Raw genomic sequence first — 21,590 nt, forward strand, 5'->3', positions numbered from 1 at the left:
CATAGTGTGTGTTTCTTTTCCCATCGATGGCATCGTAAGCGTTGCGATTTTTATACAGTGATGACTGAGTGGCCACTCCATTCAACGCCACATTTCCTACAGGAACATAGAGAAGAATGTTTGAATGTAGAAAGTACCTGTTTGATTTTTGTAAGCATAGCCTGTGGTTGACAGAACTGAGAACAGAGAAACTAGAAAATGTAAATTTCCAAATTAAAATGTGCATGCTTGCTAGCTTGTATTTGTGGTTGTTATATACGTTATAGTAATGATAGTGACTGCAGTAGTAATGGTAATGACTGGTTATAATTGAAAAATTTGTTTGATTAATTGAGTGATTGATTGATTTATAGCCTGAACAAGTGATAATTGATGGATAAGAGCGTCTGCTAAATGACTTAAATGTAATGTAAATGTAATGTGGTGTCTGTATCTTTAAAGGTTCAAAAGATACTAATACTGTTGGGGGTGATTTTATGCTAATTTAAGCAACTTTAAATAGTTATAATTTATAAATATTTGTAAAATGTTAAAGTTGATTTTATGTTTGTAGCTGGAATGGTTAAATTGCAGTAGCATTTAAAATGTCTCCCACCGTGTATAGTTGACATTGTGTCCTTAAAATGTTATGCAAATTATTGTGGCTTGATATCGCAAAAGTTTCACTTGAAACATTTCTGAATCATTATGTTTTAGAGTGCTACGTCCTTTATTTACTTCCACAGAGTCAGATGAACTCATGGAAAACAGTTTCATGACTCTGCGTCCTGTGTGAAGGAAGTTAGAGTTAGTTTTGCGAGCCAATGCTAACTAGCTTTAGTGCAGTGACTGGAAGACTGCAGGTAGAGTAGCTAACGCTAGAGTACCTGTATCTTGAGATACTGCTGTTTTAGTAACCACAACACCTACTTTCTCTTAACTTTGACAAATATTCAACATTTTGACCATTTTCCCAACAGCTTGGACAAAAACTTAGAGTACTGGGGGAGCATATAAAACTGATTATGTCACACAACTAACCCATACCCACTAAACTAGCCCACTATAACAAAACCCCATTCACTAACCAAACTATAATAGCAACCATGCTTACTATAGCTAACCCATGGCCTACCTATCTAAAACATTCACTATTACTTCTGCAATGTACTGCTACTAGTACTTCTGGGCTGCTTACTACTACTACCTTGTCTCCCATTGAAGACTACTATCAACTATTTATAAAACAGTCCCTCCCTTTACTACACCGGCATCAATTCTTCAACACTAACAAACTTCTAAACGTCTTCCAGCATGCACCATCATATTTCTCTCCCCAAATATTAGCCATCTTGAGTAAACATGTAGTAATCTAAGTCTAGTGGATGAAATAAGCGATCTAACTGTCTCAACGTAATATAGTTGTTATTGTATTATGTAATACAGACAGTAATTTCCAATTGTTCAGTAAATTGAAGTGTTACCTTTGATTTTCAGCCTTTCTGTCTCCCTCTGATGCTGGTCTCTCTCTTTAATCAGGTTATTATAACTGGTCTGTAGCTGGTCTCTCTCTTTAGTCAGGTTATTATAACTGGTCTGTAGCTGGTCTCTCTCTTTAGTCAGGTTATTATAACTGGTCTGTAGCTGGTCTCTCTCTTTAGTCAGGTTGTTATAACTGGTCTGTAGCTGGTCTCTCTCTTTAGTCAGGTTGTTATAACTGGTCTGTAGCTGGTCTCTCTCTTTAGTCAGGTTGTTATTACTGGTTTGTAGCTGGTCTCTTTCATCACGGGAATGCTGACCAGTGTCTAAGGGAACAGATAAAATATTAATTAATGATTATGTCACTGATCATTAAGAATGCTTCAGTGAAAACATACTAAACTTACAGTTGACACACATGCCTATGATCCCAGCCAGTAGGAGAATACACAGCAATCCAAGACACAATGCAGCAAGTCCGAATGATGTCTTCCACCACTGAAAATGCACTGAATCACAAGAATGTTTCATACAATCTTTGCACCAACATTTATTGTTCATTTTTATTTTTTTTACAGAAATTCACTATTTGCTTTCAACTCAACCCCGCCACCATTAGACTCAAACACAGACAATGTGTGTGTGTGTGTGTGTGTGTGTGTGTGTGTGTGTGTGTGTGTGTGTGTGTGTGTGTGTGTGTGTGTGTGTGTGTGTGTGTGTGTGTGTGTGTGTGTGTGTGTGTGTGTGTGTGTGTGTGTGTGTGTGTGTGTGTGTGTGTGTGTGTGTGTGTGTGTGTGTGTGTGTTTGTGCGCGTTGATACCTGAACATTGAAAGCCATGTCTTTTTCTGGGCTTGACATACATGTTGTCATCAATATCCAAGATTTTCATTGTGCTGGAGTCATTGTCTTCTGTCTGTGTTTATATAGATTTCCTCAGATATCTTTACATATATGCTCAAATACGTATGTATCTTTCACTGCTTTAGGTGTACATTTAGAAAATACAATGCTTGCACATGACTAAATGTTTACTAAAGCGTACCAAAGCTTGTCCTCATAAACCGTTTAGACAAAAAACACTTGAGACAAAAAGTCACATGCCACATAAGCACACACAAACAGTCTGTTTCTCAGACCCCCAGTGACACATTAGGCAAAGAAATTAATCAGAATATGAATACAAAATAACAAACACAATGAAAAAACATTCTTACCATGTTCACAGTTAAATGGATAAATCCAAATATGCTGCACTGGTGTGTATTGAAGTAATATGGAGGGGCGGTCTGAGCTGGTGGCAATGACTGAATGGCTTCTTTGCCATGTTCCCGTAGTTGATTAAAGGCTAAAGTCTGATTGCAACACATGTTACTCAACACGTCCATGTGAGATTATTATTATTTTAATTTTTTTTACAGTTTTTATTAATTTATGCTGCTTTGAAAGTTTATAAAGTTGTAAAACCACGTAGGAGACAAGGAGTGTATAATATTATGCTGGGATTATCCACACTACAGTACATATATTTACAATAGAAAGACTGTCACAAAACCGCAACAACAACAACAAAAAAGCTTTCCATGAACATTATCTCATCAAGTTCCCCGATTTGGCGAAACATTAACCGTATTAAATTGCCTAATTGTTTTACATGCAGGACATTGTTTCTAGTATTGCTATAGAACATTTCCTCCTTTCCATTTCTCCCCCGTCGGTCTCATGTCATGTTGTGTTCTCATTAGAACACAGTCAGTTGAGCGATCAGGCTTCATTTTGCCTCAGTCCTTCTCTGTCGCGTTGAATGCCTTGTCACTGTTACAGCATTTAGATTAGAAAGACAGTGAGTCTCTCATAGACGCAGGAAAAGGCATGTAAATGTAAATGTCCCTTTTACCATCAATGTATAGTAAAGAACATTATACTATTGCGGACATCAAACATTCAGGCAGACTATGGAAGCTCTAGTCTGGAGCTACTAGTTCAATTATGTTCAGGAGCATTTCTGAACTATCTAAATGTTAGATTTTTTTTAAATGTGACTGGGCAACATTAACTATCATCGAAAAACTGAATTATATTTTGCCATACTAAATTATTTTATAAACTGCTAATTTTCCTGATGTCGACAGTTTGTGTTAGTGCCTTACACTAGCTCCCATTTTCACCGCATGCAATTTAGTGAAGTTACAGTTACACTCATCGCTTTTACCTCAGATTGGTGATGGTTTGGTATCGCTTATCTTATCGTATGGGGATGTCGGTCGCAAGAAAGAATGTTGTCATTTTCAAACTCTTATGGCAAGGGAAAATTGGGACGCTGTCTTTATAAAAGGCCACAAACAAACACAAGGATATAAATATTATTTGTATATTGAAGTGAGTGTACATATACTAGCTAGCTAATTAGTTAGATCAACACATGAGACAACTGATCGACAGTGTCAAGATACATTCAGTGTGTTCCCAAAAGTCTTTACCCAGTAAGCAAAATGACATATTTTCCAGATGTTGAAGTTAGGTTCATTCTAGGTTCTGAATGAAAGGTGAAAAGATGTATGTTCAGGAAGTTTAAAATACGTGTTTTACGGATGTTAAAAGTATGTATTTTCCCGACGTTGACAGTGAGTATTTTCCTGATATTGGAATCAGGTTCATTTTCTGTTCTGAATGAATGTTGAAAATAATTTCTCAACTTTTTTACTGTACTGTTATGTGCTGTACTCTGTTGTGCTCTATGTTTACATTTGAGTAATTTATCAGATACTCTTACAGTTAGTGCATTTATCTTACAACACTAGCTGAGATTCAGGAGCTTGAGGATGTGTTGACAAAGTTAATCAGGTGTGCTAGCTCTGGAATAGATCAATTACATGGAATGGGGACTGGACCAAATCTAAACCAAACATACAGTATATGTCTCTGTTTGGGCCAAATCAAGGCCAGTCCAGATCGCACCAAATCTGAACCTAACATGGATGTCCAGAAATCAACGTGTGGGGATGAGATTCCCTAAAACACGCCATTTCGATAGAACTATGACTTTTCCCTAGCAGTGCTTTTAGAATCCCGTCCACAGACAATGATATTAAAGCCAGTCCGGACCGCTACAAACAAATAAGGCTGGTCCCAGTCCAGACCGCACCAAACAAATAAGGCTGGTCCAGTCAGGACCGCTCCAAACAAATAAGGCTGGTCCCAGTCAGGACCGCACCAAACAAATAAGGCTGGTCCAGTCAGGACCGCTCCAAACAAATAAGGCTGGTCCCAGTCAGGACCGCACCAAACAAATAAGGATGGTCCCAGTCCAGACCGCACCAAACAAATAAGGCTGGTCCCAGTCAGGACCGCACCAAACAAATAAGGCTGGTCCCAGTCAGGACCGCACCAAACAAATAAGGCTGGTCCCAGTCCAGACCGCACCAAACAAATAAGGCTGGTCCAGTCAGGACCGCTCCAAACAAATAAGGCTGGTCCCAGTCAGGACCGCACCAAACAAATAAGGCTGGTCCAGTCAGGACCGCTCCAAACTAATAAGGCTGGTCCAGTTAGGACCGCACCAAACAAATAAGGCTGGTCCCAGTCAGGACCGCTCCAAACAAATAAGGCTGGTCCAGTCAGGACCGCTCCAAACAAATAAGGCTGGTCCCAGTCAGGACCGCACCAAACAAATAAGGCTGGTCCAGTCCAGACCAAAAGAAGACGTCCACAAGACGTCTGTATAAGTCCCCTTACTGGGAAGTAGCCATCAACAAGTAAAAACTAGAGGATGTCCTTGTCCCATCATGCTCTACCGACTCCTGTGGTGGGCCGGGCGCATGCACGCTGGCGCGGTGGCCAGTTGTGCGGTGTTTCCTCCGACACATTGGTGCGGCTGGCTTCCGGGTTAAGCGAGCAGTATGTCAAGAAGCAGTGTGGCTTGGCAGAGTCGTGTTTCGGAGGACACATGGTGTACGGGAGTTGCAGAGATGAGACAAGGCTGTAACTACCAATTGGATATCACAAAACTGTGGAGAAAAGGTGTAAAAAAAATTATTAAAATAAATGAAAAAGTGCATTCTGTCTTCCCTTCTGCAGCTGGGCTATTTTGTCAGTTTGGAAGTCAAGATCATTAACAATCTTTGACTTACTTCTTCTAAATTGTGCTTAGACCGAACTCTTGGCCATATGTTCCTTTCTTTCCTCTCTGCCTCTAACATACAGACTTTTCCTCTATTCTGAGCTTTAGGACCCACTCATACTGCCGTGTCAGCTAATTCCGCTTTTAGCTTAGACCACCAGGGGTGTCAAACTCATTCTATGAAGGGCCTTGTGTCTGCTGGTTTTTGGTTTTTCCTTTCAATTAATAAGACCTAGACAACCAGGTGAGAGGAGATCTTTACTAATTAGTGACCTTAATTCATCAACCAAGTACAAGGGAGGAACAAAAACCCGCAGACACTTGGTTTTCCGTGGAATTAGTTCATAACCTCATATAAAAAAAGGCAACTTTTCAGGAAGTGAAAAAATAACGCAACAGTCAACAAATCAGATATTCACACATCACCAAATAATTGCTATTTTACCAAAGAATTCAAATAATAAAAAACGACGATTATAATAGATTTTTGCACACTTTATATGAGCACAACACATCACTGGGGGCAAACTGCCTGCCCTCCAGGACACCTACAGCACCCGATGTCACAGGAAGGCCAAAAAGATCATCAAGGACAACAACCACCCGAGCCACTGTCTGTTCACCCCGCTATCATCCAGAAGGTGAGGTCAGTACAGGTGCATCATCACCACCTGAGCCACTGCCTGTTCACCCCGCTATCATCCAGAAGGCGAGGTCAGTACAGGTGCATCATCACCACCCGAGCCACTGCCTGTTCACCCCGCTATCATCCAGAAGGCGAGATCAGTACAGGTGCATCATCACCACCCGAGCCACTGCCTGTTCACCCTGCTATCATCCAGAAGGCGAGGTCAGTACAGGTGCATCATCACCACCCGAGCCACTGCCTGTTCACCCCGCTATCATCCAGAAGGCGAGGTCAGTACAGGTGCATCATCACCACCCGAGCCACTGCCTGTTCACCCCGCTATCATCCAGAAGGCGAGGTCAGTACAGGTGCATCATCACCAACCGAGCCACTGCCTGTTCACCCCGCTATCATCCAGAAGGCGAGGTCAGTACAGGTGCATCATCACCACCTGAGCCACTGTCTGTTCACCCCACTATCATCCAGAAGGCAAGGTCAGTACAGGTGCATCAAAGCTGGGACCGAGAGAAAATGAATTGCCAACAAATCAGATATTCACACATCAACAAATAATTGCTATTTTACGAACAAATAATAATAATAAACGGTTTTGCACACCTTTATGTAGCATTTTCTTATTTTTCTTTAAATCATTGATTAGAACGGGCAGTAAACACAGTGACAATTCTCCATTAACTGACAAGCATGAACGATGAATCATGTGAATCATTTATAAAGTGTGTAGGCATACTAATGATTAACTAAGACACCGTGTGTTTGTACTTCACAATCAATCGTTGCAATTCCAGTTGAATAACTCACTTTGTTTATTCCCCAAAGTCCAGGCGCACACTCCAGGCTGTAGCTAGCCCAAAGGTCAGCAGATGGTAATATTGAGTCCTTTCATCTTACCGTGCAAAGGCATTGTATGCAGCCTGCTATACACTCCTATCTCCGTGGACCGGTTCGTACATAAAACATGATTCATTCAGGCTGCAAAGGCATGGATTTCCTTCTTAACTCTATTTAATAGCGAGGTGGGGAAAATATGCGAACATTCTTTATGAAACACAATTTTCCTCCACCATGCTAAAGTGGTAAATACCTAGGGTTGCTAGTCCTGGATGTTGACTATCGCTTGCAGCAACATCCGGAAGTAGCATTAGCCACTCTAGCATGCTCCCTGCTCTGTTGTTGACCCTCCTGTAGCTCCCTGCTCTGTTGTTGAACCTCCTGTAGCTCCCTGCTCTGTTGTTGACCCTCCTGTAGCTCCCTGCTCTGTTGTTGACCCTCCTGTAGCTCCCTGCTCTGTTGTTGACCCTCCTGTAGCTCCTTGCTCTGTTGTTGACCTTCCTGTAGCTCCCTGCTCTGTTGTTGACCCTCCTGTAGCTCCCTGCTCTGTTGTTGACCCTCCTGTAGCTCCCTGCTCTGTTGTTGACCCTCCTGTAGCTCCTTGCTCTGTTGTTGACCTTCCTGTAGCTCCCTGCTCTGTTGTTGACCCTCCTGTAGCTCCCTGCTCTGTTGTTGACCCTCCTGTAGCTCCCTGCTCTGTAGCCTCCTGCTCTGTTGTTGAGTATCCAGTAGCTCCCTGCTCTCCATGCTCTGCTGTTGACCCTCCTGTAGCTCTCTGCTCTGTTGTTGACCCTCCTGTAGCTCCCTGCTCTGTTGTTGACCCTCCTGTAGATCCCTGCTCTGTAGCCTCCTGCTCTGTTGTTGAGCATCCAGTAGCTCCCTGCTCTCCCTGCTCTGCTGTTGACCCTCCTGTAGCTCTCTGCTCTGTTGATGACCCTCCTGTAGCTCTCTGCTCTGTTGTTGACCCTCCTGTACCTCCCTGATCTGTTGTTGACCCTCCTGTAGCTTCCTACTCGTTTATTGACCCTCCTGTAGCTCCCTGCTCTGTTGTTGACCCTCCTGTAGCTCCCTGCTCTGTTGTTGACCCTCCTGTAGCTCCCTGCTCTGTTGTTGACCCTCCTGTAGCTCCTTGCTCTGTTGTTGACCTTCCTGTAGCTCCCTGCTCTGTTGTTGACCCTCCTGTAGCTCCCTGCTCTGTAGCCTCCTGCTCTGTTGTTGAGTATCCAGTAGCTCCCTGCTCTCCCTGCTCTGCTGTTGACCCTCCTGTAGCTCTCTGCTCTGTTGTTGACCCTCCTGTAGCTCCCTGCTCTGTTGTTGACCCTCCTGTAGCTCCCTGCTCTGTAGCCTCCTGCTCTGTTGTTGAGCATCCAGTAGCTCCCTGCTCTCCCTGCTCTGCTGTTGACCCTCCTGTAGCTCTCTGCTCTGTTGATGACCCTCCTGTAGCTCTCTGCTCTGTTGTTGACCCTCCTGTACCTCCCTGATCTGTTGTTGACCCTCCTGTAGCTTCCTACTCGTTTATTGACCCTCCTGTAGCTCCCTGCTCTGTTGTTGAACCTCCTGTAGCTTCCTGCTCTGTTGTTGAACCTCCTGTAGCTCCCTGCTCTGTTGTTGACCCTCCTGTAGCTCCCTGCTCTGTTGTTGAACCTCCTGTAGTTCCCTGCTCTGTTGTTGAACCTCCTGTAGCTCCCTGCTCTGTTGTTGACCCTCCTGCAGCTCCCTGCTCTGTTGTTGAACCTCCTGTAGTGCACTGCTCTTCTGACCACTGTTTGGTAGTTCTCTGCTCTGCTGTTGTCTGCTCTGCTCTTTGATGCCTATCAATACCACAATTTTAAATGAATTAGCTACATCATTCAGTGGCAATTTAGAATGTTAATCCATTTCAGTACTTCAGCATTGCCATTTTCACATCAACAATTTATATTTTCGAAAGAAATCTGGAGCTGCCTAAACACTGCCATTTTCCTTATGATTATGTTCCTCGTCTGAGCTGTCACTGGCCACTCTTCTTTAAAGCCCAGCTCTGTGGAGTGTACGGATTAAAGTGGTCCTATGGACAGATACTCCAATCTCCGCTTTGCAGCTCCTTCAGGGTTATCTTTGGTCTCTTTGTTGCCTCTCTGATTAATGCCCTCCTTGCCTGGTCTGTGAGTTTTGGTGGGCAACCCTCTCTTGGCAGGTTTGTTGTGGTGCCATATTCTTTCCATTTTTTTTATTATGGATTTAATGGTGCTCCGTGGGATGTTAAACATTTTCTGCTATTTTTTTATAACCCAACCCTGATCTGTACTTCTCCAAAACATTGTCCCTGACCTGTTTGGAGAGCTCTTTGGTCTTCATGGTGCCGCTTGCTCGGTGGTACTACTTGCTTAGTGATTTTGAAGACTCTGGGGCCTATCAGAACAGGTGTATATACGTATACTGAGATCATGTGACTGTAACGGCGTTCTTCGTTTGTAGAAAGAGAGTCGGACCGAAATGCAGCGTAGTGGTTACTCATGACTTTAATGGAAAAAGTGACACATGAAATAACTATACAAAATACAAAACAACAAATGGAACGTGAAACCTAATTACAGCCTATTTGGTGAAACTACACAGAGACAGGAACAATCACCCACGAAATACAAAGCGAAACCAGGCTACCTAAATGCGTCTGCTAAATGGCATATATTATTATTATTATTATTATTATTATTATTAAATACGGTTCCCAATCAGAGACAACGAGAATCACCTGACTCTGATTGAGAACCGCCTCAGGCAGCCAAGCCTATACAACACCCCTAAACAGCCGCGATCCCAAATACTACAAACCCCAATACGAAAATACAATAACATAAACCCATGTCACACCCTGGCCTGACCAAATATATAACGAAAACACAAAATACAATGACCAAGGCGTGACAGTGACAGAGCATGTGACATTTAGATTGTGACTCCTGAAGGTAATGGGTTGCACCAGATCTTATTTAGGGGCTTCATAGCAAAGGTGAATACATATGCATATGCACTTTTACATTTAAAAAAATATATAAAAAATATATATATTTAATAAATAATGTTTTTCATTTTACTTCACAAATTTGGACTATTTTGAAATCCAAATAAAAACCCATTTAAATTACAGGTTGTAACAAAATGCAACAAAATACGAAAAATGCACTGTAGATGTTCAGTCTCCCCTGTCCTCAGCTTTTCTTTCTTTATTAATTTTACCTTTATTTAACCAGGCAAGTCAGTTAAGAACATATTCTTATTTTGAATGACAGCCTGGGAACAGTGGGTTAACTACCTGTTCAGGGGCAGAACAACAGATTTGTACCTTGTCAGCTCGGGGGTTTGAACTCACAACCTTCCGGTTACTAGTCCAACAATCTAAACACTAGGCTACGCTGCCGCCCCACAGAACAAAGAAACAATATGTCATTTATAACCCCCCATCCTAACCTGGGGTTGACCAATCAGAAGTCATTGCAGTACAACTGGGCCAATGGCCAAATAACAAGGATCCTGCTCCGGACTCAATGTACAGACCGTAGCACACGTAGCTCTGAGTTCAGGAGTGACATTCCAAAGATTCTAAACAACTGTTGAACTGAAACCCAACTCCTATTTACATTGACAATTCCCTATTGCCCGTTAGTACTCGCATCCTCTCATCATCTACGTTGTGTATTTATCTTCAAAATATTCTTACACTAGCAGTAACCTTGCTGATGACACGATAGCTAGTAGTTAGCTAGCAACTGCCACGCACATCTGATCAATCTGTTCAATTTAGCTAGCTACCTAGCCATTTCATTTGCACTTTCCCTCAAAACACAATATCAACAGCAGTTTTATATCTGAGAAATATTTGTCTTACTCCAGAAAGATACAACATTACATTAATTAAAGTGCACCTTATCTCTGATCATATCTGGCAACTGTACTCAAACATGAACCAAAATCTCCTTAGAAAAGTGAAGATGCGCCCTTCTCTTCTAGAGCCATGGTTGAGATACAGGGTTTGACCGACTGCTTTGAGAGCCAATGGACTTAAGAGTTTTGATGAAAGGCTATTTTGAATACATTTCATTCGTCAATGGGCCTGAAACAGATGAATACAGAGGTAAAGGGCAACCAATAATATTGATTCATGTTAAAACATTTAAAACACCAAATTTGGAGTTACCAGGATTTCATCAGACAGTGATGATATGGAATGTGGCACTTTGAACGCGCCACAGCTATAGCTTGTTTGTCTGTAATGGTACACTACAGCTATAGCTTGTTTGTCTGTAATGGTACTCTACAGCTATAGCTTGTTTGTCTGTAATGGTACTCTACAGCTATAGCTTGTTTGTCTGTAATGGCACACCACAGCTATAGCTTGTTTGTCTGTAATGGTACACTGCAGCTATAGCTTGTCTGTCTGTAATGGTACACTACAGCTATAGCTTGTTTGTCTGTAATGGTACACTGCAGCTATAGCTTGTTTGTCTGTAATGGTACACTACAGCTATAGCTTGTTTGTCTGTAATGGTACACCACAGCTATAGCTTGTTTGTCTTTAATGGTACACCGCAGCTATAGCTTGTTTGTCTTTAATGGTACACTACAGCTATAGCTTGTTTGTCTGTAATGGTACACCACAGTTATAGCTTGTTTGTCTGTAATGGTACACTACAGCTATAGCTTGTTTGTCTGTAATGGTACACCACAGTTATAGCTTGTTTGTCTGTAATGGTACACTACAGCTATAGCTTGTTTGTCTTTAATGGTACACCACAGTTATTGTGTTTCACACTGAGCTTTTTTGATACCGATTTCAACAGTAGGTAAAAGTTTCCTGGGAAAAGTCAATACTGTACAATACTGTAGTGCACAGAAAAATGATATGCACATTTGCATGTATATAGTACATTTATTTTTGTCGAAATGTGTTACATGCAAGCAGAAAATTCACATTTGCATGTCCATTTGTACATATTTCTTACATGTGAAGTCATACAGTTGAAGTCAGGAAGTTTACATACACCTTATCCGCACACATTTAAACTCAGTTTTTCACAATTCCTGACATTTAATCCAAGTAACAATTCCCAGTCTTAGGGCAGTTAAAGGATCACCACTTTATTTTAATAATGTGAAATGTCAGAATAATAGTAGAGAGAATTATTTATTTCAGCTTTTATTTCTTTCATCACATTCCCAGTGGATCAGAAGTTTACACACACTCAATTAGTATTTGGTAGCATTGCCTTAAAATTGTTTAACTTTGGTCAAACGTTTCGGGTAGCCTTCCACAAGCTTCCCACAGTAAGTTAGTTGAATTTTGGCCCATTCCTCCTGAAAGAACTGGTGTAACTGACTCAGGTTTTTAGGTCTCCGTGCTCACACATGCTTTTTCAGTTCTGCCCACAAATTTTCTATAGGATTTAGGTTTGGGCTTTGTGATGGCCACTCCAATACCTTGACTTTGCTGTCCTTAAGCCATTTTGCCGCAACTTTTGAAGAATGCTTGGGGTCATTGTCCATTTGGAAGACCCATTTGCGACCAAGCTTTAACTTCCTGACTGATGTCTTGAGATGTTGCTTCAATATATCCACTTAATTTTCTATCTTCATGATGCCATCTATTTAGTGAAGTGCACCAGTCCCTCCTGCAGCAAAGCACCCCCACAACATGATGCTGCCACCCCGTGCTTCATGGTTGGGATGTTGTCCTTCGGCTTGCAAGCCTCCCCCGTTTTCTTCCAAACATAACGATGGTCATTATGTCCAAACAGTTCTATTTTTGTTTCATCAGACCAGAAGACATTTCTCCAAAAAGTACGATCTTTGTTCCCATGTGCAGTTGCACACCGTAGTGTGACTTTTTTATGGCGGTTTTGGAGCAGTGGCTTCTTCCTTGCTGAGCGGCCTTTCAGGTTATGTAGATATATGACTAATTTTACTGTGGATATAGATACTTTTATACCTGTTTCCTCCAGCATCTTCACATGGTCCTTTGCTGTTGTTCTGGGATTGATTTGCACTTTTCGCACCAAAGTACGTTCATTTCTAGGAGACAGAACACGTCTCCTTCCTGAGCGGTATGATGGCTGTGTGGTCCCATGGTGTTTATACTTGTGTACTATTGTTTGTACAGATGAACGTGGAACCTTCAGGCGTTTGGAAATTGCTCCCAAGGATGACCCAGACTTGTGGAGGTCTACCATTTTGTTTCTGAGGTCTTGGCTGATTTCTTTTGATTTGCCCATGATGTCAAGCAAAGAGGCAGTGATTTTGAAGGTAGGCCTTGAAATACATCCACAGGTACACCTCCAATTGACTCAAATTATGTCAACTAGCCTATCAGAAGATTCTAAAGCCATGACATCATTTTCTGGAATTTTCCAAGCTGTTTAAAGGCACCGTCAACTTAGTGTATGTAAACTTCTGACCCACTGGAATCCTGCATACAGTGAATTATAAGTGAAATAATCTGTCTGTAAACAGTTGTTGGAGAAATTACTTGTGTCATGCACAAAGTAGATGTCCTAACCAACTTGCCAATACTATAGTTTGTTAACAAGACATTTGTGGAGTGGTTGAAAAATTAGTTTTAATGACTCCAACCTAAGTGTATGTAAACTTCCGACTTCAACTGTATATTGCGGCACTGTAAACGTTTGTGGGGCTGAGATACAGAGGGCTATATCAGAGCTATATCTGTCTGCTAATACAGGACTAGTAAAGGCCCAGTGCACCACTTTAGTTTTTTATTCCGATTTTTCAGGGGGTGCCCTCAGTTCTCCTACTTTCCGCAGCTATGCAGTCTTCTCATTTTGCTGAACCCTTCACAACTCTTTTGCCTCCTGCTGTTTTATGAAAAAAAACTGGGATTATTTGGCTAAGGAAACATTTTTGGTTGGTTTCAGTGAATATAAAACAGTTGGGAAGGGAGAGTTTCAAAACAGAATTGAAAAAAAGTAGCAGCAAGTATGTTGAATGACCAACTCTTGAGCAGGGCCTCACAAATTTGACAGTCATCAGTCGATCTGTGTTTCCTCCAAGACATTTGTGCGGCTGCCTTCCAGGTTACACAGGCAGTGTCTTAAGAAGCAGGTCACATTTCGGAGGACACATGTCTTGACCTTTGCCTCTCCTGAGTCCATTGGGGAGTTGCAGGGATGAGACAAGTTCGTAACTACCAATTGGATATAATGAAATTGGGGAGAAATATATGGTAAAATATATACAGTGGGGAGAACAAGTATTTGATACACTGCCGATTGTGCAGGTTTTCCTACTTACAAAGCATGTAGAGGTCTGTACTTTTTATCATAGGTACACTTCAACTGTGAGAGACGGAATCTAAAACAAAAATCCAGAAAATCATGCCCTCAGTTCTCCTACTTCCTGCGGCTATGCAGTCTTCTCATTTTGCTAGGAGTCCCTCCAGGGAGTCCCCCCAACGCCTCCACCAGCACAACAAGGGTTCCCACTACTCGAGCCCTGGAGTGGGCTAATGCCGTGTGGGGAGAAGGAGATGCGGCGGTGGGCGACTTCACGCAGTTCACGGAGTTAAGTCTTTTCCACCTGAGGCAGGGGACGAGGAGCGCACAGGAGTTCGCCCTGGAATTTCGGACACTGGCTGCCAGAGAGGGATGGAACGACAGGGCCCTTATCGCCCACTATCATTGCAGTCTGTGCGAGGATGTCCGTCTGGAGCTGGCCTGCAGGGATACCACCCTCACCTTCGACCAGCTGGTGGACCTGTCCATTCAGTTGGATAACCTGCTGGTCACCCGCGGACGTCTAGAGAGGGCTCTGTCGGTTTCATCTTCCAGCACCACCACTCCGGTGCCTATGGAGCTGGGAGGTGCTGCACTCAGGGAGACCGGAGGAGGGGCTTTCACGTGTACTGTCTGTGGCCACAGAGGTCACACTGCTGGTCGGTGCCGGGTTGGTTCCTCTAGGGGTTGAGGCAGCAGGCAGGGCACTCTGGCGTTGCCCCCGGTGAGCCTGCACCACTCTCATCCAGAGCTTTCTGTTGTACACCTGTTTGTGCATGTTTACTTTCCTGAGTTTCCCCCGCATTCCTAGCATAAGGTGCTCGTCGATTCAGGTGCGGCTGGGAATTTTATCGACAGAGCATTCTCCCATAGGTTAGGGATCCCTACTGTTCCAGTGGTTAGGCCTTTCCCAGTTCCCACTCTGGAAAGTCAACCACTAGGGTCCGGGGTAATTAGGGAAGCTACCATCCCCCTGGGCATGGTGACGCAGGGGGGTCACGAGGAGAGAACCAGTCTCTTCCTCATTGACTCTCCTGCATTTCCCATGGTACTAGGCCTTCCCTGGTTAGCTCGTCATGACCCTCACCATTTTATGGCAACAGAGGGCTCTCACAGGATGGTCGCGAGAGTGCTCAGGGAGGTGTTTAGGTGTTTCCGTTGGTGCTACTACGTTGGAAAGTCCAGAACAGGTCTCCCCCTGAGTATGCCAATTTGGCTCTCGCCTTCTCCAAAAAGAAGGTGACTCAGTCTTACCTCAGGTTTTCACCCCGAGAGAAATGGGCAGGTGGAGAGAGTTAACCAGGATGTGGGTAGGTTTCTGAGGTCTTATTGCCAGGACCGGCTGGGGGAGTGGGTGGCGTTTGTGCCCTGGGCAGAGATGGCTAGAACTCGCTCAGCCACTCCTGCACTAACCTGTCCCCCTTCCAGCATACTGGGGTATCAGCCGGTTCTGGCTCCTTGGCATCAGAGTCAGACCGAGGCTCCTGCGGTGGACAACTGGTTCCGGTGCGCTGAGGATACCTGGGACGCCACTCATGTACAACTTCAGCGCGCCGTGCTGCGCCAGAAAGCCAGCGCATACCGTCACCGCAGTGAGGCCGGGTCTGGCTCTCGACCCGAAACCTGCCCCTCCGCCTGCCCTGCCGGAAGCTGGGTCCGCGGTTTGTGGGGCCATTTAAAGTCCTGAAGAGAGTGAACGAGGTGTGTTACGGGTTACAGCTTCCCCTCGATTACCGTATTAATCCCTCGTTCCACGTGTCTCATCTCAGGCCGGTGGTGGCTGGCCCGCTCCTGTAGTCTGAGGTGCGGAAGGTTCTTACACTCCCTCTCGACATCGAGGGGGCCCCGGCATACTCCGTTTAATCCATACTGTATTTGAGGCGAGGGCGAGGGCCTTCAGTACCTCGTGGACTGGGAGGGGTACAGTCCGGAGGAGAGATGCTGTGTTCTGGTGGAGGACGTGTTGGACCCTTCAATGCTGTGGGAGTTCCGCCGTCTCCATACGGATCCTCAAGGCCGTGTCGGCGCGGGGGGGGGGGGGGTACTATCACGATTTCCACCAAAGTCGGTTCCTCTCCTTGTTCGGCGGCGGTTGGGCGGGCGGGCGGGCGGCGGGCGGCGGGCTTCTAGCAGTCATCGATCCACTTTTGTTTGTCTTGTTTTCCTACACAGCTGGTTCTCATTTCCCTCATTAAGTGTTGTGTATTTAACTCTCTGTTCCCCCCATGTCTTTGTGTGGTATTGTTTGTTGTAAGTGCTTGTGCACATGGTTACTGGTGCGCGTCAGGTTTTCTACCCATGTTGGTTTATACTTTATGCCGTTGGTTTTGAAATTAAACTTTTATTACCTCATTCTGCTCTCCTGCATCTGACTTCACTGCCACCAGTTATGCACCACTTACACATTCAATATATATATATTATAATAATTATTATTATTATTAGTGAAGAGATCAAAACTATGAAATAACACAAATCAAAATATATTTTAGGTTTTAGATTCTTCAAAGTAGTCACCCTTTGCCTTGACAGCTTTGAACACTCCTAGCATTCTCTCAACTGGCTTCATGAGGTAGTCACCTGGAATGCATTTCAATTAACAGGTGTGCCTTTTTAAAAGTTCATTTGTGGAATTTCTTTCGTTCTTAATGCGGTTGAGCCAATCAGTTGTGTTGTGACAAGGTAGGTATAAAGACGATAGCCCTATTTGGTAAAAAAAACAAGTCCATATTATGGCAAGAACAGCTCAAATAAGCAAAGAGAAACGACATTCCATCATTACTTTAAAAAGACATGAAGGTCAGTCAATGTGGACAATTTCAAGCTCTATGATGAAACTGGAACTCATGAGGACCGCCACAGGAAAGGAAGACCCAGAGTTACCTCTGCTGCAGAGGATACGGAAGGTGCCCTTAATATTAGGAAGATGTCCTTAATGTTTTGTACAATCAAGTGTATATAACACTTTTCAAGATTCCCAAATCGTCCACCACCAATGTGTAGTCTAGTTTTAGTCTACTTTTAGTTACAGCAATTTTAGTGACGATAATAGCATTATTTTCTATTAAATAATGAATATATTAGTCTACCTCTAACTTCATGTGCACATTCAGGTAGCCACCCGAGCCATGGTCTGTTCTCTCCTCTTCCATCACTCAGACCATCTGATTTCCCCCCAATAATAACCATCAAGGGTGTAAATATCACTGATTTCCCCCCAATAATAACCATCAAGGGTGTAAATATCACTGATTTCCCCCCAATAATAACCATCAAGGGTGTAAATATCACTGATTTCCCCCCAATAATACACAAGAGGCTGCCTGAAAGATGTAAATTATGCCAATGATTGCATTAAATATTCTGTATGCATGCTTGTGATTGGACAAATTAACTGACCATTAGGACCACGTGGAATTCTCATCTTGTCACTTTTTCGTCCACTAAAATGAAAAAGTAATTTGTAATAGCTAGCGTTTTTTTCTAGGCCATCTCGGCTCGTTATCGTCACTCAGTCAGGAAAAATAATATTCTTCTTGTAGACAAAATTAACTCAGACCGTCATTGGAAGCATTTAAAGGTTATATAGGTAAGGTTTCTACCTGTAAATCATCACGTTACATTTCTACTTCAATCACATAACATTAGTAATGAAGGAAGAGAAATCCATTAGTGAACAATTTGACTCTTTCTCAAGTCCACAGTAGATTTTAGTGAATAAACTGTTAAATGTATTTCCTTTAAAAGTGTTGTGTTCTTGTTTAACCACTGACATGTTCTAGGTCATTTTTGAGACTTTAAGCAGCATAATGTACTGCTGGAATGTCTACTAATGGCATGTCCATCTTTTTGTGAGATATTAAACTGGTTACTCAAAACATTTATAAAGTACAAATAGCTCACACTTCAGATGAGGCCACACAACAAGATTTAAACAAGGATTAGTCAATTATTAATAAGGACCTATATAATGTTTATATACATTTTATGAATGGAGTAATGATAATAAAATTATGAATAAACTATTTACTAATCCATTACAAATAGTTTATTATAAAGTGCTACCGATAACAGTAGTGATTTTGCTAACAATCACACAAATTAATATATTTCCCATTGTAAGAATGAGAATTGTTCCACTGATCAGACCAAATAATTTAAATACTGTAGATAATAAAATATCCCGAAGACAAACCTGCTCCATACACCCTCACTGAATTATTTTTTGATTTATTGTCCCCACTCTAGAATAAAACTTACACGTTTGGGTTCACAATCTGTTCCACACAATGATTTTTGACGTTACAAATCAGGTCTCCATACCAAACTTCCCTGCTAAAACCTAGGTATGAAAATCACCCTACCAAACGTCCCTGCTAAAACACAGGTATCAGGTCTCCCTACCAAACGTCCCTGCTAGAACACAGGTATCAGGTCTCCCTACCAAACGTCCCTGCTAAAACACAGGCATCAGGTCTCCCTACCAAACGTCCCTGCTAAAACATAGGCATCAGGTCTCCCTACCAAACGTCCCTGCTAGAACACAGGTATCAGGTCTCCCTACCAAACTTCCCTGCTAAAACATAGGCATCAGGTCTCCCTACCAAACGTCCCTGCTAAAACATAGGTATCAGGTCTCCCTACCAAACGTCCCTGCTAAAACACAGGTATCAGGTCTCCCTACCAAACTTCCCTGCTAAAACATAGGTATCAGGTCTCCCTACCAAACGTCCCTGCTAGAACACAGGTATCAGGTCTCCCTACCAAACTTCCCTGATAAAACATGGGCATCACGTCTCCCTACCAAACGTCCCTGCTAAAACACAGGTATCAGGTTTCCCTACCAAACTTCCCTGCTAAAACACAGGTATCAGGTCTCCCTACCAAACGTCCCTGCTAGAACACAGGTATCAGGTCTCCCTACCAAACGTCCCTGCTAAAACATAGGTCAGCTTCCTTTTCGTTGTCACAACCCCCTAGAGCAGGGCTACTCAATTACTATTGGAGAAGGTTCGGTCACACAAAAGTCCTACATGGCAAAGGTCTGGATGGACATAGTCAATTATCGGCATAGTAACGAACCCCCACATCTCGACCCAAGTGACCCCAAACTGTCCAAACTGTTCACAGCTCTCTTGTTTTGGCAGAGAAAAGATGCTGCCATTTTAAAGTTAATTTCCTGCAGTTCTCCTTATTTTGCCATGTCTTATGTGTTTTCATATGATACCTGAGTGACTCAACAAATTCAATGTGTGCCCCCTTGTGGTCGGGGGCCCTAGGCAAGTAATCTGGCCATGATAATCAAGAGAGCTGGTTAACCTAACCATCTAGCGAAGACGGCCCGTTGTTAATCAACTGGACATTTCTGACAGGTTATAAATAGCTCTCTATGGTCCGTCAGGGAATATCATAGAGGAAAAATGTCCATTGTCGTGACTTGACTTCAACCTCAATCTGAAGACTGTTATTTATCTAATTAACCAACTATGTTTAATTGATACCCAATGAAATTAATCATGTAACAATTTACTCATTAGGATCTGGGGCACCACGAGAGCGGTTCTTTAAAGAGTTACCATCTCCCGAATCATTTACCTATCACATCTATAAACAGTCAACGTATTAATCATAACCTCGTATCATATCATCATTCTGAACAGTCGTAACCTCCTTGCATCTGCAAAAACCCGAGCCTTACTCATGATTCAGTACTACACAAATTGGTTTAATTATTTATTTACTGTCTAATTAAGTGGGAACACAGGATAAACATACATACTGCAACAGTTATTGTCTAGAGACATAATTAGCTGAAAACAGGTCCCTAGCAGAATGACAACAACATGGCTGCTTTTTAAAGAAGAGATGGAGAGGGAGAGAGAGAGGGAGAGAGAGAGGGACTGAGACACTTAACATTGGTACATTCCGAAACTACTCTCACCTACATTAACCATATACTTTGCAGACAAACCGCCGCCCACTTTGAGTAAGAAATCATGAATGTATTTATGTGAAATGTCTGGGGTCGCCGTGGAGCTCTCACTGAACAGGGCCCCCTTAGAAAGGGGGTTGGGCCTTTTCGCGGCACGCTTGTAAGGCTCTGATTGTCCAAAATGGTTCTGACAAGTCTTATACTGTTGTTCTCCTCTGCAGCCGTCCGGTATCCAGTGACTTGTCGTGTAGTCCTGAACAGAACTACAGAGTTTATTTTCCTTCCATTCACTCTTGATGATGCTTCCTTGAAGGTAGGCTAGCCAGCCTTATCGATGGTTTCCCATTGGGGTGATGAGAGTAGCGTAATATGATGGTTTGAGCAGAGTAGCAGAATGGTCCTTCTTAACTTTGCTAATCAGCCATACCAGTGATTGTCCGGGAGATGAGTTCATCGTCTCTACCTCGTGTTGAGATTCAGAGTTCAAACCACTTTAAACGTGCAGCTATAGCTTCACATCTTTCTGGTCTGGTATTTACTCTCTTAACCCATCAATTATACAGTGTGCAGGAAAGTGGCGGTTCTGGCAGGCTGACATGCTCTGTGACCTCACTCAGGGCGGTAACTACTCACTGTGCAAAATCCATGGTTAACAATTATCTCTTATAGCTTCTCAAATCACATCCTTCTCTTAACAAAAACACTTTAATATTTTTTCATATTACATGCAAAACACATAGTATGGAAAATTCATACATGTAGTGGGTATACACTCCAAGTTACAGTATTTCCTTTATTAAATGTTTAATGACATCACAAAATAGCAAACTAAATTACATCAGTGTTCTATAGAATACCTCTGACCATTCCCCAAGTTCTAAGTTAGAAATATTGTTCCAGTATTCGCTTTTGAACATGTCAGAGTTTCAGAGGGAAAAGTCTGTTAAGAGAAAGCACATTCCTTTGGGTGGATGTTGAGAGCGCAAGCCTGGATCTGCTCCTTTGATTTACAACAGGACGTGAGTTTTTAACCCCCCACTACTTTAAATCAAATCAAATTGTATTTGACACATGTGCCGAATACAACAGGTACTTCGCCTTACAGTGAAATTCTTACGTACAAGCCCTTAACGAGGGGACTAATTCAACAGTGGATTAAATCGACTTTTGTACATGCTGGTAAAACCCCAGGAAGTGTAGCTGCTGCATTGGTAGGTCTACCTGTTTGGGGTTGTTTGGAGTAGGTCTACCTAGGTCTACCTGTTTATGGTTGTTTGGAGTAGGTCTACCTGTTTGGAGTAGGTCTACCTGTTTATGGTTGTTTGGAGTAGGTCTAC

At 42.9% G+C, this 21,590-nt stretch overlaps 1 protein-coding gene and 1 long non-coding RNA gene across 2 annotated transcripts in view; one reads left to right on the plus strand and one right to left on the minus strand.

The window, feature by feature from the left end:
* The window catches only part of grip2b (glutamate receptor interacting protein 2b), a 240,773-nt gene that overhangs the window by 56,942 nt on the left and 162,241 nt on the right, over nt 1–21,590 (plus strand).
* Nucleotides 1,608–2,796, minus strand: LOC124025676. Its single transcript, XR_006837212.1, has 4 exons — nt 2,674–2,796; nt 2,279–2,372; nt 1,866–1,967; nt 1,608–1,784 (listed from the first exon to the last, which is right to left on the minus strand). It is a non-coding gene; the product is annotated as an uncharacterized LOC124025676 (long non-coding RNA).

The sequence above is a fragment of the Oncorhynchus gorbuscha genome, linkage group LG03 (genome assembly GCF_021184085.1).
Source record: "Oncorhynchus gorbuscha isolate QuinsamMale2020 ecotype Even-year linkage group LG03, OgorEven_v1.0, whole genome shotgun sequence".
In the NCBI taxonomy this organism is placed as follows: Eukaryota; Metazoa; Chordata; class Actinopteri; order Salmoniformes; family Salmonidae; genus Oncorhynchus; species Oncorhynchus gorbuscha.